The sequence below is a fragment of the Chelonia mydas genome, chromosome 7 (genome assembly GCF_015237465.2).
Source record: "Chelonia mydas isolate rCheMyd1 chromosome 7, rCheMyd1.pri.v2, whole genome shotgun sequence".
NCBI lineage: Eukaryota > Metazoa > Chordata > Testudines > Cheloniidae > Chelonia > Chelonia mydas.
Genome location: NC_057853.1, coordinates 33,853,086 through 33,874,749, shown reverse-complemented (window position 1 = coordinate 33,874,749; position 21,664 = coordinate 33,853,086). Strand labels below are relative to the sequence as shown.

Below are 21,664 nucleotides of genomic sequence, written 5' to 3'. Positions count from 1 at the left end.
ATATGTTATCAAGCATCTTCCTTACCATAAGGTCAATCAATTTGAATTGTTTTGCTGCAGTAATGGCCCATAGCTTCTTTACGAACTACTTGACATAGGTGGTCACGTATGACATCGTCGTATTTCCCAAGAAGCTCTACCAAACCAAGGAAATTACCCTTACGTTCAGTGAACAACTAATCCGACGAGCATCAGAAAGCCAAATTGCTCTTTGCAAGGAAGAGGGTAATTGAGATTAGATGTTGAGCCAGTTCCTCCAATACTAGATTTCTACATTAATAATGTGTGGGTTTTCTGCATTATTGCATTTATTCAGCTTGAGCCTCGACTTCATCCATTTGGAGTAGGTTGTAAAATGGCCAGGTGACTTTTCATGTTGCTTCAGAGCATCAGCTAAATTATGCCAGTAATTGTACCCAGAAAGCTTTGACCTAGTGAAACTTTCATAGATGCTGTATATGGTCAGTCAAAATGAACTAAATGGAACTCTGTCAAATTTGCCTTACATGCTGTCATATATTCCTGTTTTTGTGTCTTTTTGTAACTTAAGGTTTTGCCTAGAGGGATTCTCTATGTTTTGAATCTGATTACCCTGTAAGGTATTTACCATCCTGATTTTACAGAGGTGATTCTTTTACCTTTTCTTTAATTAAAATTCTTCTTTTAATAACCTGATTGATTTTTCATTGTTCTTAAGATCCAAGGGTTTGGGTCTGTGTTCACCTGTACCAATTGGTGAGGATTATTATCAAGCCTTCCCCTGGAAAGGGGGTGTAGGGCTTGGGGGGATATTTTGGGGGAAGACGTCTCCAGGTGGTCTCTTTCCCTGTTCTTTGTTTAAAACGCTTGGTGGTGGCAGCATACTGTTCAAGGACAACGCAAAGTTTGTACCTAGGGGAAGTTTTAACCTAAGCTGGTAAGAATAAGCTTAGGGGGTCTTTCATGCAGGTCCCCACATCTGTACCCTAGAGTTCAGAGTGGGGAAGGAACCTTGACACATGCTGTCATCTTTAAAGCCTGATGTATATTGAACATTTTTATGACCTTTAAGTTCTGTGCTCCTGTTGCCAGGGTTATGTTCTTTGGAATAGAAATCTTTCTTTTTCTCTTTTTTAATCTGGAAAATACATCTGCCACACGTGGAGAAATTCTGTGACACAAGACAGTGGGGAGTGGAACCATCAGCCAAATACCTCTGAACCTTCCTATATTAGAGAGTGCATTTGTTACTGTTTCTTTTTCTGTTACCATCCAGGCATCTTGTTGCAAAACAGGGACATTTTAAATATAATTTGCATTTGTTAAGATATTGATCCCAGTTGCACTACTTAAGGCCTGGGAGTTTCCCCAAATAAAATAACTATGTTTACATGCAGTAGTCAGAGAGGAAATTACATGTGAAAGCACTCTATATGGAGATGGTATTTTGTTCCAATTATACATAAGCCATGTGTTTACATGGTGTTTTTAAGGAGAATTCAAAGCATATCTCCTTTTTGTGATGCATCAACAAGCATATCAAATGCGTGTTCAAAAGGCTTGTACTTTTTTGCAAAAATAAAAACCAAATGGCTGAGTAATTTCCAACAGAAAAAATTTGCTATAGCAATTCCATGGTCTATTTAGAACACTTTTATAAAACCTTTTAAATAATAAAACTCTACAGTCCTAATTAAAAAGAACCCTACTGACTCTGTTGGATTCAAGTTTCTAAACATTATGCATTGTGAAGCCATTATATTAAATGCACAACTTTTTTCCTTTGAAGATCATATATTCCACTTTTTCCCTCCATTAACCCTCCCGAATCCCTTCATGAGGATTCATATGGTGTTGCTTTAACGTAGGATTCCCTCAGGACAAACTACAGATTCTTGAGGGGCTGCCATTTTGAATTCAGTCCTCTTTGAAGCAAATCCCCTCCACTGTTTTTTTAAAGGTTAGGGCCATTGGAACTGTGCTGATTTACGCCAACTGAATCTGTCACCTAGCTTTGTTAGTGCTCGTTTTATTATTGCCTATGCTCAAACGTGCATTTCAAGCAGAGATTCTTCTACCCTTTACTCACAGTCATCCCTTATGCTACAAGTCCCATTGAGTTTAAGGGCCCCTTTGGAAATCAAGAGTAAGGATCTGCTTCTGTGAAGCAGCAAATCTAGAATGGAGGCTCAAGAGCATGTTCCCTCTGCTGATTTTTGAAGGGTGGAAGAGCTTTGCTTTCATTTAGTTATATGTACTTAAGCATGGCCATGGTATTCTGTTACTGCTGTACTTTACCATAACCGTATAATTCTAAAATGTCATCTTGCCACTGTGAAATTAAAGACTATATACTGTGCTATAGCATGGCCAGAAGGCAGCAGGAGAGTGATATAGGAGAGATATGTAAGTCCCAGGATGAGGAGAAGCCTTATTCCTTGTAGAGGAAAGAAGGGTTTTTATAGATTAATTAAAAGCACCTGAAGCCAATTAGAGAACCTGAAACCAGTCACCTGATAAAACCCCCTGCCCCAATCAGCCAGGGGAAGGAGTTGGAGCAGAAGCAGAGTGATTTGGAGTTGGAGCAGAGAGCAGTTTGAAGGAGTTGGAACAGAGTGCAGTTTGGGGGAGCTGAAGTAGAGGAGAGTTTGGAGATGTGCCATGGCTGCTTAGAAGACCAAGACCCTAGGTAAAGAGACACCTGGCTTGTGCAGAGAGAGGGCAGGAAGCCGCACAAGCTGAAGAGCAGAAGAGGGAAGTAGCCCAGGGGAAGGAAGCACTAGTTCAAATGGTTTGCCACTATCCCTAGGGCCCCTGGGCTGGGACCCGGAGTAGAGGGCGGACCCGGGTCCCTCCCTCTCCACTACCCTTCTCTGGGTTACTAGTGGGACAGTTGATACTCTAGTTCATGGGCAGGAAACTGGGCCCTGAAACCCCCCCCCCCCCCCCCCCAAGAAGAAGAAGCACAAGACCCATCATAATCATGCCAGCAATTTGCCACAATACATTCTCCATTCCAAACACTGAATCAAGGGCAGTTGTTTCTCCTAAGACACAGAGAGAGAGAGAGAGAGAGAGAGAAATTGTGCAAGGGCATTGCTTTGGCATTAAGTGGTAGATAGTAACTAGATAGTAACTTACGTTTTAATTAAATCTCTTTTGTCATACTAGCTTTCTTTTCAGTGGCCTCTTCAAACTTCCTTTCAAGTGTAACCCTTGTCGCTAGCCTTGCTTCAAGATATGTTTGAAGGACATATTTTAGTGTCCTATTACAAAGGGCCCATTAAGAATGGTTCTCTTTTTCTTTAACAAGAAGGTCTGGTAATTTAGCCTCAAAACAAACAAGGTTAACACATTGCAAACTAAAACTGTAATCTTTGCACTCCCATCACAGCGGTAGACCAGCTAACATCATCGCATAAACAAACAGGGATTGGCTAATTCTTTTGTACTGAAAACAGGATGCACTCTGTGTTGTTATATGGCGGTGCACCTCTGTTTTTGAGTAAGTACAGCTCACCATACCAGTATTTGAAAAACCAGTGCATAGCCATTGAAAGTAAACAACTAGAATTAGAACACAATTTAATCACCTATCAGAGGTTATTTTGATAGCCACATTTTTAGCAGTGCATGCTTGCAAAATTCTTCTATCCAAATATTCTTATGTGCATGCACAGGTTGGGGTTTTGACATAAATGCGTGTGTAGAAAACCTGATTTGCAGATGCTCACTGGGATATCTGCATGCTTAAACTGTATGCAAGAAATATGCATACAATTTTACATGTGCCTGTTTGAAAACTTGGCCAATCAGGTGCATGACAGTAGCATTGCAATTAAATAGTTTGAACATTTATGTAAAGGTTAGTATTTCCCATTATTTAATGAGGCAGTAAGTCTAGGGAAATGAGCATAGGTTTGGAAGTCAGGAACTCCTGAGTCCTAACAAACCTGTAAAGTGCCATATTATATAAATACAAATATGATTATTTCTTTAGAGATTCAGGGGACAAGTTGATTTACAGGTATTATGAATGTTCCATTTAACTCATTTACAGTCAGATTTAAATCCTAATGGTAAAGGATCAGTGTTTAGAAAGGAAATAAGGAGATTTTAATCCAATTTATTCTGGCATGACCTGCTGCTTACTCTTCTCACCAGACCATAATAATTAAAAATGGAACAGACCCAGTAAATTATTGAGTCTATTCCAACTCGAGAGCAGAATATAGCCTCTTGATACTATAGTGTGCTTTATTTTAGCCTTCCTTTTAGTTTCACAATCTACATTTCTATTGTCTAACAACCAGCATATTGGTAAACTACAGACTTCTAGCTGAAAACATTGGGATGGCCTAGCCCTTCACCAGCTAGATGTCTATTAGAAGATATCTGTAACCTGAATTCCTGCCATCCCCCTCAATAACCAGGCTGTCCCCAGACTCTCAGCATCTGGAAGCACCTTTGAGACTGGACACCCTTCTGTTGTACACCTGTGAACAAGAGTGCAGGTCAGGTAAATCCACCCCCTCCACCTCTAGCCAGAGGTCAGACATTTATTTTTCTTGTTTTCAAGAATAGCCCACAGTAACTGCACAATAACTGCCTAATTCCAAAAGTATCTTAAAGTAAGCAATGCCTCTAAGAAAGCTGAGAGAAAAATCAATAGTATGTGTCTAGGTATGTATCTAGTCTAAAGATTGGCAACCATCTCACTCACTAGGCAGTGCTGTAGTGCCAGTTAACTCTCACTCCAGAGCTCCTGTGTTTTTCCTAGCTCTGTTTCCTAGCAACTCAGAAGGTGAGTCATTTCTTCTCTGACATGGAAGCTCTCCCAGACTCAGAGATTCAGCTTTCTCCATCCCTGCTGCCCTTTCCATCACTCCTCCATATCTCCTTCTTGGGTGAGACTCTTTTGACTCCTTTCATTTTTAGGGTGTACATCCAGTGTTGTCAGTTTAGGCGGGTATTATTATGCATATACAATGTTATTTCTCCATTTCAGGAAATTGGCATAAGATTTTGCAGGTTGGTTCTGCTGGCACAAGATGCCATTATAGATTTAATGCAAGCTGACCTTTTTTTGGAACAAGTGGCCATATTTTTCAAATTACCACTCACATAGCACATCACGTTAGAATGGGACTCTTCAAGCCTGACTTGATGTTAGGTAAAGGCATATAAACATTTTGCATGCCACTGGATTAGAATAAAGTCCACTGATTGATCATTTTTCTTCTTCTGGGGTGATTTACTGAACTGGCCCAAATGATTAGATAAATTAAAACTCCTGCAGTCCCAGTTTTAAAATGACAATATTTCATTGTATATCAGATATGATGTCTCTTGGATGGGTACCTGGACTGCCACAGGTAGTATCAGTCAGTGCTACTCCTTTTAGCACTTAACTGGATCCAAGGTTCACGTCCCAGAAGGGATGGATTATGTATATTTGCCATCCACATCATGATCTGAGACTCTTGTAGGGAAATATGATTTGGCTAAGTAGACATACGATGGAGCAGTGTGTATGCCAAGTATACACTGTGCCAGAGCAGCATTTTTGTTTGTGCATTCATTTCTATAGGCAAAACAGGCCTGGAGAAAATACTTGATGGTCTTGCCCATGAGTGACTAATGGCTTGGAGAGCATTTCAATGAACATCTGGAGATATCTCACCTAATCAATTCCCTGCCACTCCAGGGGCCATGGATGTTGGTGGCATTTTGGTCTCTCCTTGTGACACAGTTTAGTCTCCTGAGGACTGAAATGCATTAGTCTAACTAAAGTCTTTGGGCTTAATATAGGAGTGTATGGGTGAAAACTAATGGCCTGTTATACAAACGAGGTCATACTAGATGATCTGATGGTTTCTTCTGTCCTTAAATTCTATGAAGCTATGAAATGCAATGACTAATGACCTGTAATGGAGATAATCTTTTAGCTCAAGCATGAGATAAATATTATTTCTCAGATGTGTTATTTTGCATTTGTTTCAAGTTAGATACATGACTCTCCGTCTGCCCTCACTAGTCAAAACTGGAATTTTGATCCTCCACCACTGTATTTAACTAATGACTGGTTCCCTCATTCCCAATAACTAATTCTGGTCTTCCTACCTCCCATAAATAAACAAATACTGGACTCTTCTGGGGTTACAGGGCTGCAGGATGTGTAGGAAACTGTCTGTATTAGCAGCTTTTCTCCACATGGATCTGTTTTCAGGGTTCCTGCCTGCCCTCCTGTGAAAGGAGCAAGGGCACCTGTGCCATTGTCTCTCTGCTTCTCTTTTGCAAGGGTGCTGCAGTACCTATCACGAGGGAACAATGGCTCCTTTGCCTGTGTTAGCCCACTTGCCTGGGGAAAATTTCTGAGTGAGTAGTTTTTTCAAGTCCTGTCTAGAGATAGCAGCCATTTTGCTCTCAGAATTCCTGTAGCCAGTTACAAACGAGATATGTACACCCCATGGATATTTTACTTTTGTTTGTTGCTCTTTCCCTTGGTCTAAAACAAGGAAATAGTGCAGACTGAAAGTGAATGGAGTGTGGAAAAACATCAGGGGATCAGCATTACAGTCCAGGTCTTGTCACATCTGATCCCAATCCACCTTCCTGGTTATCCTTGAATGGAATGATTTGTGGCCATCCATTACTGTTTGAAACTAACTGAGAGTCACAGAAATATGAATGTGCTCAACATAGCCTGGCTTTTCGAAAAGGAAAAACATTTTTTTGGTTAGGTTCAGGTTTAAAAGTCTTGAATCCAATCAGAGAAAGCATTTTTGTTTCCTACGACCAGACTTCTCTGATCTTCCCCTCCCTCCAGTGTTTGTCACTTTCAAAGTGCCAAAAGAACACTAGCAAGGACTTGTACTATGCAGAGGGGGCGGGAGGAGGAACTCAATGAGGCCATCCTAAAAACCTCATGCCAATCACTTGTTTTTTCTTTTCCTAAATGGCACCTTTCTTGTCAATCTTCAGAAAAGTACCAATTAAATCATCTGGGGTCTAATTCCTCCTGAACTTCGTGTAGGTGAACCTGAAGACAGGACAGAAAGGTCCTTTCCCTTATAAAGGCCAAGCAACATTGCAGTCCCTGAGCCACGGTGAGTGTACGGTACCCTGAGAGGCAGGGAGAAGGCCGGGCCACGTACAGGCATCCCTTGTCCACAGTGGTCCTTGATATATGGGACTGGCATGCTGAAGGGAGAGGTTTTAGTAGTGGCTGTGCAGCCTGTGTATGCCTGGGGGTTCTAGGAAGCATTCTGGCTTCTGGAGGCAACATACCTCCCTCTGGGGTGGTGCCATCTATTGTAGCCCTTCCTCTGTGGTGGGCCAAAACTGCCAGTCTCGCCCTTTTACAAAAGCCTTTAAACTGAGCAATTAATTTTTAAATAGCCTTGTTATTTTGCCACACAAACAATTGCTGTAGCTGCCGCAGGACGTTACTCAACTGTCAATGGAAAGGGAAGTTGTCCAAGAGACACTCTATTAAGATGTGATCCAGGCAGTGAAAAAGTTGGGGAGCTCCTGCTTTAGTTATCACTGATTTTTCTGCCTGTCCCCTCATTTTATTGAGGATTGAAGTTAGGTTTTCCAGCTAGCCATTGCAGGGCTTTCTCTCTTCCTCTCTTGAAGGCTTTTAATGCTATTTTTGCATCTGTAGTTATGGAGTGCTCTTCTAGACAGGCTGCATTTGCACAGCACCTTGCACGTTGGGTCCCTGATCTTGTTCAAGGCCTCCCAGTGATATAATAATGTAAATATTAAATAAAACCAGCTAACTCTTCTGTTATCTCCCCAGGAACTGGGCCTTAAATCTGCCAGCAGGAATCAGTCTATGAATAGCAGAGATTCTCATCTTTCTGAGCCTCCAGCATCAGAATACATGCATAACCTGGGGGTGATTATTTAACCAGCATCAATGCAAGAAATACGAATTTTAAATCTTCCACATTTGGTATCCACCAAGCCAGAAAACAACACAGCTGTGTCAAATGCCAGCTTTGAAGTTTGGATAAAATTCAAACTTTTCAATGCTGCTTTTTTTAAAAATATAGGAACTATATAATTCCAATGTTAAATTTAGGCAACTCCAGATCATATTCTATGCCACGTTTGTCTTCAAGGAAATGGGATGTTTACAGTTATTCAGACTGATGCTGATGGATTATGCTTTTGTTCTATTTAACAGCTGTTTGGAGCATTGCACACTACAAAAGAAGATAGGGTTCAAAACATTGTAGGTTTATACAGTCAATAACAGCAGTTTAATAGCAATAACAATGAGCAACAATTTGAACTATGGCTTTTGGTTATTGTTATGTCTCAGATTAGTTTGTAGTTTAAGAAAATTATAGGAACTATACTCTAGAGCAAATTATGTCTTTCCCAATAAAAATTAACTCTTCAAGATTTTTCATCCTAATATTACTAGAAATGTTTTGAAAACAAACTATTATAATGTACATTGTCAATCGGTAACCAGAATTTAGACCTGGTTGTGTTGGAATTCACACCCTCGAGACATGCTCCAAGATGTGTTTAACAGTCTTGCTGCAGTATCCAATCATGCATAAGGCTGTTCAGTCACAACAGCACTAACTGAAATCAGAGATGTGGCAAGTTTTACTAAAGAGGGAAAGTCACACTCTGAGGTGAAATCCAGACCGGTGAGGAATTGTCATCACCTGCCTGGTAACTCTGGGTGCTTTAACTGCTCTGTGCCTGGACACCAACAGCAAGCAGACAAGCATGCAGCTCCTTGAGTGTTTGTGTGCTATGCAGCCCCAGTTCAGCGCTCTGACCCCAGCAGCCTGCCTACAACATGACAGCCCCATTCTAGTCTCTATCACCCAGTTACCTTATGCAGGGGTGATCCCACCACACTCCCAGTCCTGAATTTCCCCAAAACCATCCACCATGAAATGTCCCGCTCTCTCCTGGAACACTCGGAGAAATAATAACATTCACTTGCTCCTCTAAAGAAACAAAACACATCACAGCTCATGAACTTAATGGGGGTAAATGCTTCCTTCCCTGTGTGGCAAAGTTTGCTTTCTTAATAACCGTGCCCAAATGTGGGGCAAAGAGTGGAAGACCTAATGGAGCATTTAGAAAATCAGGGGCAGGGGTGCAGACCAACGTTGAGGAGTGTTTTATTAATTTAGTTGGAATAAATGGGCCAAAGGTGTTAACATAACTCAGTCACTCTCCGAGGTTAAACAATGTTAAACCAGGTTTGAGGTTTGGTGTAGAGAGGCCTCAGTTTGCTTAGTACCATGGCAAACACACCATTGAAAATCCTTTCAACCTTTTATTAAAGATGCAGAAAAATCTCTTGTTCCCTTTAGCTGGAGAGAGGTTTTAGATGGAAAATACCCTGTCTGACAGTCTCTTAGGTGATATTAAAGATGCTAATAACTGTCCTTTTGGGGAAGAGAGAAGTGAGTTGAGATGGGTTGGAGCTGTTGTCGTTGCTGTTGTTAAAGTCTGATCCCATTTCCTGAGCAGACAAAATAAGACAAACACTCACAAAAACCACAAAGATAGAAAATGCAGCTTCTCTCACCTGCAATCTCACTGCTGGAAAAACACAGGCAGAGCACACATTCTTATCAGCCACTCCGAGACCTGGTAAACTCATACCAGGACCAGGCTACGTAAGGCAGTGCTTTTAGCTGACTCTTTCTGGTCACAGGCTTACAGGAGTGTTGCAAAATATGCAGTCTTGGCCAACTAAGCCTGGCTCTTTTAAACAGAAGAAAAAAGGAGAGGGTAGGAGAGAGAAGAAATGAGATGGCGGACACAGAAGGAGGGTGAGGCAGGCGTGAAAAAGTCACATCCCCAGTGGTGGGTGGGATTCAGTAGAGGTAGCAATATCATCTGGATCTCTCTCCTTGGCTGGTCTGGTCAGGACAGCTCTCAGGAGTAGGATGAAAAAGGTCCAGGGTCCCAGGAGATAGTGAGGGTGGCAGCCAGGATAGCGAAGCTCACTCCAGTATCATAGAATCATAGAATATCAGGCTTGGAAGGGACCTCAGGAGGTCATCTAGTCCAACCCCCTGCTCAAAGCAGGACCAATCCCCAACTAAATCATCCCAGCCAGGGCTTTGTCAAGCCTGACCTTAAAAATATCTAAGGAAGGAGATTCCGCCACCTCCCTAGGTAACGCATTCCAGTGTTTCACCACCCTCCTAGTGAAAAAGTTTCTCCTAATATCCAACCTAAACCTCCCCCACTGCAACTTGAGACCATTACTCCTTGTTCTGTCATCAGCTACCACTGAGAACAGTCTAGATCCATCCTCTTTGGAATCCCCTTTCAGGTAGTTGAAAGCAGCTATCAAATCCCCCCTCATTCTTCTGTTCCGCAGACTAAACAATCCCAGTTCCCTCAGCCTCTCCTCATAAGTCATGTGTTCCAGTCCCCTAATCATTTTTTGTTGCTCTCCGCTGGACGTTTCCAATTTTTCCACATCCTTCTTAAAGTGTGGGGCCCAAAACTGACACAGTACTCCAGATGAGGCCTCACCAATGTTGAATAGAGGGGAACGATCACTGTCCCTCCATCTGCTGGCAATGCCCCTACGTATACATCCCAAAATGCCATTGGCCTTCCTGGCAACAAGGGCCACACTGTTTGACTCATATCCAGCTTCTCGTCCACTGTAACTCTTAGGTCCTTTTCTGCAGAACTGCTGCCGAGCCATTCGGTCCCTAGTCTGTAGCGGTGCATGGGGTTCTTCCGTCCTAAGTGCAGGACTCTGCACTTGTCCTTGTTGAACCTCATCAGATTTCTTTTGGCCCAATCCTCCAATTTGTCTAGGTCCCTCTGTATCCTATCCCTACCCTCCAGCGTATCTACCTCTCCTCCCAGTTTAGTGTCATCTGCAAACTTGCTGAGGGTGCAATCCACACCATCCTCCAGATCATTTATGAAGATATTGAACAAAACTGGCCCGAGGACCGACCCTTGCGGCGCTCCACTTGATACCAGCTGCCAACTAGACATGGAGCCATCGATCACTACCCTTTGAGCCTGACAATCTAGCCAACTTTCTATCCACCTTTAGTCCATTCATCCAGCCCATACTTCTTTAACTTGCTGGCAAGAATACTGTGGGAGACAGTGTCAAAAGCTTTGCTAAAGTCAAGGAACAACACTTCCACCGCTTTCCCCTCATCCACAGAGCCAGTTATCTCATCATAGAAGGCAATTAGATTAGTCAGGCATGACTTGCCCTTGGTGAATCCATGCTGACTGTTCCTGATCACTTTCCTCTCCTCTAAGTGCTTCAGAATTGATTCCTTGAGGACCTGCTCCATGATTTTTCCAGGGACTGAGGTGAGGCTGACTGGCTTGTAGTTCCCAGGATCCTCCTCCTTCCCTTTTTTAAAGATGGGCACTACATTAGCCTTTTTCCAGTCGGCCGGGACTTCCCCCGATCGCCATGAGTTTTCAAAGATAATGGCCAATGGCTCTGCAATCACATCCGCCAACTCCTTTAGCACTCTCGGATGCAGCACATCCGGCCCCATGGACTTGTGCTCGTCCAGCTTATCTAAATAGTCCCAAACCACAGTAGCCAATTTTTCTCCCAAAAGTCTCTTTCTTTAAAGCTCACAAAGGGAATGGTGGACATAATCGCCCATCGCCTCACTATTTTGTCCACTAATTAGGCCTAGTTTCTGACACACCAATTTTAGTTCACTGATTTCTGGTTCCACACTTCTCTTGTTTGCCAGGTATGATCTTAATGCTGCCTTGAGTTTTACCAGGAGGCCTTGTTGTTTGGACTAATTCAGTCTGTCTCCCTTTCATACCTTTCCCCAGGAGCATTAGCTGTTATAGGTTATGGTGACATCTTATGAACTTGTACCTACTTTTTACATGTGAGCTCACAATTATAGTGAATTTGTAGGCCCAGTTGTTACAACGGGGACAACTGCCTCTCTAGTCCCACAGCAAATGATGCCCTGGGGCTGTGCTGTTGAGATAAGCAGGTGCTTAAGAACATAAGAACAATCATACTGGGTGAGTCCAATGGTCCATCTAGCCCCATATCCTTTCTCCACCAGTGACCAGCGTCAGAACTTCAGGGCGAGTGTACAGAACAGGGCAATTCTGGAGTGATCCACCACTATCTTTTCCTTGCAGCTACTGACACTCAGAGGTTTAGGGTTGCCCCCAGCATGGGGTCACATCCCTGACAGTCTTGGCTAATCGTCATTGATAGTCCTGCCCTCCCTGAGCTTATCTAATTTGTTTTTGAACCCAGATATACGTTTGGCCTTCACAGAATCCTGTGGCAATGAGTTCCACAGGTTAATTGTGCAGTCTGTGAAAAAGTACTTCCTCTTGTTTGAATTAAACCTGCTGTCTATTAATTTCATCTGGTGACCCCTGGTTTTTGTATTGTGGGAAAGGGTAAACAACACTTCTCTATTCACTTTTTCCACACCATTCATGATTTTATAGACCTTTATCCTGTCCCCCCTTAATCGTCTTTTTTCTAAGATGACGAGCCCTAATCTCTTTAGTTTCTCCTTGTCTAGAAGCCATTCCATACCTTTGATCATCTTTGTTACCCTTCTCTGAATCTTTTCCAGATTCTAATGAATCATTTTTGAGATGGAGCAACCAGAACTACAGACAGTATTCAAGGTGTGGGTGTGCCAGGGATTTATATAGTAGCATTATGAAATTTGATGTCTTATTTTCTATCCTTTTCCTAATAATGCATAATATTCTGTTAGCCTTTTTGACTGCTGTTTTGCATTGAACTGAAGTTTTTAGAGAACTATCACAATGACTCCAAGATCTTTTTCTTGAGCAGTAATAGCTAATTTAGACCCCATCATTTTGCATGTGTAGTTGGGATTATTTTTCCAATGTGCGTTACTTTGCACTTATCCACATTGAATTTCATCTGCCATTTTGTTGCCCAGTCAGTCAGTTTTGTGAGATCCCTTTGTAACTCTTCACAGTCAGCTTGGACTTAACTATTTGAATAATTTTGTATCAACTGCAAACTTTGTTGTTTCACTGTTCACTCCCTTTTCAAGATCATTAATGAATATGTTGACAGATCCTTGGGGGATCCCTGCTTTTTACGTCCCTCCATTGTGTAAATTGACTATTTATTCTTATGCTTAGTTTCTTATCTTTTAACCAGTTACTGATTCATGAGAGCACCTTCTCTCTTATCCTATAGATATTTATTTTCCTTAAGAGCTGTTGGTGAGGGACCTTGTCAAAGGCTTTCTGAAAATCCAAGTACACTTTATCGACTGGATCACCCTTATCCACGTGCTTGTTCACACCCTCAAAGAATTCTAATAGATTGGTGAGGCATAACTTCCCTTTACAAAAGCCGTGTTGACTTTTCCCTAACAAATTCTGTTCCTCTATGTCTGATAAGTCTGTTGTTTATCACAGTTTCTACCAATTTGCCTGGTACTGAAGTTAGGCTTACGAGCCTGTAATTTCCAGGATCACCTCTGGAGCCCTTTTTAAAAATTGCCAGTACATTAGCTACCTTCCATTCATCTAGTACAGAGGGTTGTTTCATCAATAGGTTACATATCACAGTAAGTTACATACTGCTACTGTAGTCGCTTATCCTGTTTGTTCCTATTCGCCCAGACCTTAGCAGTAGGTACCCACCCTGCACTGATATATAGTCCAAGTCACAATCTAGCCTTCAAAGCTGAATAAGGCCAAGGATCATCTCACTAACTAGGAGTGCTGTCTGAACTCCATAGATGGGGAAAGCCACACATTAATTCAGAGCCACAGACTGAGAGGAGGGGAGTGTGCATACACAAGTCCATAGTACCATACATTTAGCAAAAGATAATGTCAACCCCAGAGAATGTATAGAAGGGGAAATTAGAGGGGGGGGATTTCTCTGGCTTCCCCATATAAATAAATCACTGCTGAAAAAAATGAACTGTAGTTGAGTATGGACCCTTCTCATTATTGGCTGGAGCTAAGAGGGAAGATAATAACTCTGAAAATGTGCCGTTAAGCCATGAGGCCACCTTTCTTTGTATATATGCTCGAAAACAAGACTATACAGGGAACATTACAGCATATGAATTTTTTTTTAAGTGACTGGTTAATCCAAGGAAAAGGGGTGGGGGGGGGAATCCTTAAATTCTGATCCTGTCTGACAGGTGGCTTACGTCTGATCCCACCTCCTAATCCCCTGAGTTCTGTTGTATTCAAAACTGTTCTAGTCTATTTTAAGCAGAAGTTAGGATATATGGAAAGATTTATTAATTAAGGAGGGATGCGTACTTCTGGCAAACAATAACTTGTTTAAGAACTGCAGTGAATTCAAGATTGGAATGTTTATTTGTTGAAGTACAGGGGATGTTGGAAGCTTATCCATTTACACAGACTTGCCGGAGTGGTGGTTTGGGTCGGGGAGTTTTTATTAGCATTAACTGACACGTGTTTAACTGTGTGCATATGTTATGCATGTATAATTATTTTTCGGTACTTCAGAATGTCTTCAAGTATTTCTAAGGTGCCTATTACCAATGTAGCTAAAGCAGAGATCACAATAATGCATTTTCATAAACTGGGAGGAAATTACATTCTGAGAGGATGCAATGATGTGTATTACTCTGTAGTGCCACCTAATGGTGATGGTGCATGAGATGCCACTGAATAAAGATGACCGACTGATTGGAAGTCTGTCTTTGAACGTCTCATGTGTGGTGTAAGAAGTCAGGCCTATTGATTGGGGGCCGGTTCTGCAAAACCTTACTCCACAACTAGCCCCTACTCGTGTAAATAGTGCCATTGACATCAATGGGGCAAGGTCTACTTATGTGAGTTAGCATTTACAGGATCAGTCCTTCTGCTAGCAGATCTATGTAATTCCATTGCTAAGTGGCAGTAGGCAGTAGTGCACCTGTTGCAGAGGGAGCATATGCAAAGCAACAGCCACCCCAGGCATTTAGCAGAAGCACAGTAAGTAACCTAGGAAATCAGCAATAACAATAAAATTATTGCTATCATGTACTCCCCAAAGGCTCTCCTCTCCCCCCTGCCTCCATCAGGATTGGGGCCCACCATGCTAGGAGCTGCACACATCCTCGGGAAGGTGCCATCCCCTCTCCAAAGAGCCTGCTGTCTAGTTAAAGAGAAAAAGCAACAAGCAAATGTCATGAACCGTAGGAAGGAAAAGGGGACCATGGATAACATAATGTGGCTCCATAGACTAACAGCACAGGCAACTTGGTGCTCCTTTAACATCCCTTCCCATCCTAGAAAAAGGGCCCCTGGGCTCACTGTGTATTGTTTGTATTATTTCATTTATGTGTTTTGTTTGCCTTTCCCTTCTCTGGAACTGTCCCCATCAGCCTTTCTTCTTAGCATTATTGCCTTTAACAAATGAAGATAAACTCTTTCACAGCTACCTCAAAGGACAGGCTCCTTCCCCTTTTCCCTGGCATCCCTGCCCCTTGTGTGGCTGGGAGATCACCAGAATCCCACATGCTCTCTGCTCTCTCTAGTGGGGCCCTGCTGGGTTCAGGTGTAAGCAGGCAGAATGTCTGTTCATCTGCTAAGAAGCACACGTGTTGACGGGCTTGTGGCAAAGCTGCCTTTTATCCAAACCCCTGTTCAGCTACTCCATATCTTGCCACAATCTCTCCCACCCAAGAGTCATTCTTCCAACCCCACCAAACGAACTGGCACCTGTGGAGCTCCCAAGGCTGTAAGTGGGCTGGCCGGGGTGCTGCTGGCACCATTTCTGTGCAGCACTTTACAAACTTCCAAGGTCGTATTTGCAAGAGACAAGTGTGTATGTTAGGGGGGACATTTTTGGGACTAAGCCCCGGCATCCCTTTTTGTTCATAAATCTGCCATTCAAAACACAACACTCCTTGCAATAAGGAAGTTACTCCTAAGGTGAAAAGGTAAAGTTTTATTATCACACTCTGCTATTATCAGGACAATGAGCCCTGTCAGAAAGAATCTGAAGCAAATGATTTTTGGCTCATTGTCAATGCTCAGATGCCTAAGGAGATCCATTTGCACAAACAGAAAGAGGTGTACTAACATTGCTGAAGGTAACAGTTCATAAGCCCTTTTTTCATTGCTAGTTGAGCATGAATAAAAAAACCACTTTGCGTGCATTTTTGTGACAGATTTATTTTGTTCCCCCTGCCTCCCCATTCAGTGGCCCAAGGTTGTTAAAATAAAGATAAACATTTTATGCAGTGCTTGTTGAGTACAGACTGTGTTGTTGTTACTGCCTAATAGGCAAGATCAACAAGCAAGGTCAAAAATATTGTAGCTAGGGTATAGCTGTTTTTATATCCAGTGTCATGAGTTTGCAGGTTATCCAGCCCCTGGGAAAGAAGTTGAAACATGGTCTGTGTCAACACATTCTGATTCCTAAAGTGCTGCAGTCATTCAGTGGATCGCAGAAAGATCTGTTTAAGGTTTGGGAGTTATCCCCATTCAATGACAGTAACGCTTAAGCAAACACTACATTTCTTTTAAAGAAAGCAAACGCCTAAAGTTTTCAGTTTCTTTGCAAACTGAGCGCGGCCTTCTTCCCATCACTCTTTCCATCCTCAAGACATTTTTGTTTGACAGCGTAGACCTGTCAGAAGAACTGATAAAGAATATTCATTGCAAGGGGCTCTACTCTGAACCCTTTGGGGCAGATATTGTGCTTTCCACTCCCATTGATTTCAACCAGGAGCTAAAGGTACTTAGAACCTCACAGGAGCTGCTCAGTACTTGACAGAAACAGACCCTAATTCATCACAATAGTCAAGTCCATTTCAAAGTACTTCAGATGCTTGTCTCCTGTCATAGTGCTCGTTGAGGGTCTGTCACAAGAGCATTTAATTGATCTTCTGGGCTTGCTCTTCCAACCATTCCCCCTGCCCCCCTATGATTCATAATTCAACCAATGGTAGGTCTGCACTGGGGAGGAGAGAGAACCCTAATAGTTTCTTATATGGTTGCACAATTTTTATTTTAATATTTTTCGGCAAGCTGATGGTAGTGGATCAAATAGCACTTCAGTTTTTGTAGCCTTAGACTCGCCTCAGTAGAGACAGGTTACAGGAAATTATATAAAAATGATGCCAGGATTTGAACTCAAGCCTGCTTTATCCACAAGGATAATCACTGCCTTAGTAACAGCCATTAGAGGTATTGGGCCAGATTCACTCCAGGGATTCTTCTGCTGAGCTGCAAGGTCTACAGCCTTGGGACAGGTTGTTCTGTAGAGATAATTACCATAACCAGAGCTGGCCTATGGATCCCATGAATCGTGCAGCCTCATAAAAGAGTCCTGAGATTGTAAAGATTGTAATCTCCCCTTTTGTTTTATAAAACTAAGCGCCTGACCCTAAAGCCCATTGAAATCAACGGGAGGTTTTCCATGGACTTCAACAGACTTTGAAGCAGGCCCTAAGTTTCTAGCCCTTTTTCTTGGGAATATTACCTCAGCTCATAAACCAGTTGTTTTAAGAAGCAGCCGGGCTCCCATCCTGGAGCAGGAAACCAGGGGGAACTTAAATATTTCCTCTATAAATGAGTCTACATTACTTCTGTGGTCTATCTCACAGAAAAATCTTCTCTTCCCAAAATCCTGAGATTGGCATTGTGCGGGTGGTGTAACAGTGATTGCTATGAATTGGGGTTGCTTTGGAGCCAGTGACAAAATTGTTTTGCAGGTTTGCTCAAAACCAGCTGTGATAGCAGAGCTCTCTTTCTCTTTTGGTTTGAATTACTACCATGATCATCAGTAAAACAACAATTGACCATTAAGGCCACATTTAACATTAATAACCACGTAATCAATACATGTGTATGCCGCGGTTGTTAATCCTCTGTAAATATGTTTGGAAGAAGTATGTGTATTGTAGTCTATTAAATCTTGCTCTCCAGCTTGGGCAGTCTTGTAGTTAGGGTGACTGCATCCCTTTCCTCTATCCTCCTCCCTTAAAGAGGGAACGATTAATTATGTACTTCCACTTCTGGGAGAGTGTTGGACACGCACCATGGACACTCCAGATCAGTGAAGCCTGTTTGCATTTGCAGTGACAGGGCAATAGTATAGAGCATAACTTTGTAGTATTTTTGTACTATGAATAAACTTGAGGAGAGCACAGTAACTGTCTGGATGTGGAAGAGTTCAGCAGGACTGTCATTCCTCACCTTGAATGAGCACTTCCTCATATAAATGGGAAGCACTTGTCCAGCGCTTCCAAACGGGGTTTATGTTTTGGCCAGTAAACAACTGCAAATGTTTAATGGTTGTAATTATACTTCCCGCAAATGCTCATTAGTTAGGATGGTTTAAATCAGGAGGAATCAGTTTAACCACACTGCATTCCCTCTTTAAAAATATCCAGCAGTTTTTTTTAAAAGAAATACAACCCAGCACTCTGTGATAATCCCACTTTGAATCTTCCAGAATAGGGTTGGTTTCTTTTAGGAAAAAAGGAAAAAGCCAGATTTCTCAGAGAAGGGTCAGATGTTAGGGCCAAGCCATTTTCATGAGATAAATCACCATATAAACAGGATCCATCTGATGTTATTTCCTGTTCAGATGTTACTGCACACAGCTAACACTTACTGAAGCAAATTGCTGTGCTCGGATGGCTTTTATTTTCTGAGCAATGCAGTTTTGATTGTCAGACAATTTATCCCCAGTTGCACCTTTGTTATAGAAAATTCTCCTTTCTTTACCTCTAATTGTTTTTATGACACTGCTTGTGTAATAGTTAATCATAATGTACCGTATAACACACTTCAATAGCAAAAAGCCCAGCATCTTATGAATGCCACTGTGGTAACTGTGCATATTTTTAATGCACCAGTGAGGTGGATTAGTTTTTCCTTCGTATTTCTTGAGTAAACTGTGGTGCTTTTCACATAACTCAACTCCTCAGGCTATGAGAAGCTGAAAGCCTTAAGAACTCAAAGATCTTACAGCATTCAGCAGGTATAAATCTGTCAAATGAAGAGGTGCTCATGGCCCAATCCAACTCCCGTTTAAGTTTTTCCATTGACATCAACAGAGCTGGAATTGACCCTGAGTGTCTTCAAAGCAAAGTAAAACCACTCAGTTAAAAACTTCAGGGTAGTGGCTGATATTGCAGTGCATGCCTGATTTTCTGAAGCCAATCCAGGGCTCCCCACACTGCATTACTAGCATACACCGCAGATCAGTGAATCAAGTATAAATTATGAAACAAGCTTCTGGGCCTGGATCAAATTAGTCAGTTGAACTCAGACAAGAGTTGAGTCTGAGGGTGTCATTCCCATCAAGAGGAAAGGAGTACTTGTGGCACCTTAGAGACTAACAAATTCCAAGGTGCCACAAGTACTCCTTTTCTTTTTGCGAATACAGACTAACACGGCTGCTACTCTCATTCCCATCAAGAGTCTCCTGAGTAGATGCCATACCTTCAAGATTCTGTATTTGAAGCAGGCATTTGTTAGGTACCTGTTGAGAAGGTAAGCCCTTGAAATTCAGTCTCTGTACTTAAGATGAAGCACTTGGGATACATTTGGAAAACTCAGTGGCTGATTTCTTATCTGGGGAGTTATCCTATTAAATGACTCAAAAACTCTGCCTTCACACCCTGAAATGAACTCTCCCACTTTGCTTTGAATTCCTGCCCCAGCCCACAGGTTTTCTTAACGTCTTTGCCTCTGGGCAGTCCTCAATGTGTATTCCTTTTTGAAAGGATGCTGTCAAGGTAATCTTGGTTTTATTTACCTCTCGTCAATTAACTCATTCAAACGGACATCTCTTTGTAAGATGAATCTGTCACTGTCCCTTTAAACAACTCACTTTTCTTACTGCAAGTTAGTGTGCTGGAGCTGCAGATCGGGATGCCTCGAGCTCCACTTCCCACTTCTCATTTCTTTGAGTGACAGTTTGGTTCCAGGTCTGTTCCTGAAGCAGCGCAACTCTGTGCTGTCCCTTACGTAGGACATGTGGCAAAGCCCCAGGTAATGCTTGTGAGAGGCGTCAAAATAAAAGTTACCACGTGTCTGCTCATAGTATATTGTGTACACCATAATGTGACATGAGAATCCTATAGAAATCTGGTCATAGTTCCTTGGGCCCTTTCTGGCCACTGAAAGAGGGGGTTAGTCAGCTATCGAACCTTCCCACCCTCGCCAGTTGAGAGAAGGCAGTTCTGGAAAAGCAGGCAGGAAATTCTATCAAACGAGTCTTTTTTTTTTCTTTTTTTTTGTAAACTAGCATCATCGCATCGATTTCATCTAGAGGGGTTTGTTAAAAAAATAATAAATTAGCAATGGCTTTCAAATGACTCTCTGACAGACAAGATATGATGAAAACAGCTGGGAATGAAATGGTATCTTGGTAAATTTAATGTTTTTAGATATAGAGAAAGAAACCTTTCCTTTGTCTCAAGTGCAGAAAAGTTCCTTCATCTGATGAAGGTTTAATCCGTGCAGATGGTCTGAAGCCACAGCAATTTTTTTCTTATTTTTTTTGCCAGCATCTGTTGAGAAGTTTTCATCGCTGCTTATGCTGAAGAGTGGACAGGGAACAATTTCAGTTAAAAACGTCTTGAGGATAACAAGCCTGTTAATAGCTTATACTTTCTTTAAGTGGGCAAGGTACATTTAGCCATGACAGTTTTCTTTCACTGGAATCAAGAGCCATTATCAGATGTGACAGGGAAGAATCAATGGAATTCAATGAACAAAGGTCCTATACAATGGGAGCACTTCAGTTCTGGAAAATGTCTAGGTTGTTTCTTGCTTCATAGAGGCCACACAGTGGTGAAGCTTACAGTAAGATTCTTTTCTCCAATTAATACTTGATTCCCATCACAAGTTTCAAGTAACCCCTTGAGATAAGTTAAAGATTTGCACATTTTAAGGAAAATAACTGGACTCATGTGATTGTATTAATAAATTATATCAAAGGGCGCTGGTATGTTCTTTAACCTGGGTTGAGGGACAAGTAAAGCATGCTGTATTAAAGTGTTTTGTTTTATATCTTGGTCAATGTCTTATTTTATTAGTTAGTCCAATGTAAGGTAACTGCTGCTGAGATATATTCATGCACACCTCTTCCCTTTCCAACCCCTCTTGACTGGGGCGTGTCATATTTCGTATTCTGTTGAGGAGTTTGTTTTCTACCCAAACCCACTGAATATATTTTATGACAGCAATAAAACAAAGTGGCTCTGTGGTTAGAACAGCTGAGTTCAGCAAGTGTGGTTAAAAATTGGACAGAGGGAAAGTGTTTACACTGCCACCATCAGTGCGAGGAGTCTAGATAAAACTGTTTGACAGGTCAGTTTCCCTCTGTGGCAAATAGCTTTATTATACGTGGGAAGTCTGTGATAGGCTTACAGAAGCTGGATGCTGTGCTGTATATCCACATAGTCATTCGGTATTTGTCATCATAACAAGAAAATCACAGCAGAGTAATGAGCGAGAGCGCTATTTTCCTGCAGGTAGCTAAATAATGTTACATTTCAGACATTCAAGCTAGGAGTGTCTAGGGAAGAAGCAGCTGAGGAAAGGACCAAACTGTTCTTTCTGTGGCTGTAGGTTCAAAGCATTAGCATTAGTGAAATGGAATTGCTTTGTGATTTCATGGTCCTATTGGCCTACAGAACTTGAGGTGTATTGAATGCTTCAGTAG

General features: G+C 42.0%; 1 long non-coding RNA gene across 1 annotated transcript; it reads left to right on the top strand.

Moving 5' to 3' along the window:
* The first annotated feature begins 2,580 nt into the window (after window positions 1-2,580).
* On the top strand, window positions 2,581-21,080 carry LOC122466512. The gene is made up of 3 exons (XR_006292107.1): window positions 2,581-2,668; window positions 4,413-4,498; window positions 20,505-21,080. It is a non-coding gene; the product is annotated as an uncharacterized LOC122466512 (long non-coding RNA).
* Window positions 21,081-21,664: the final 584 nt, after the last annotated feature.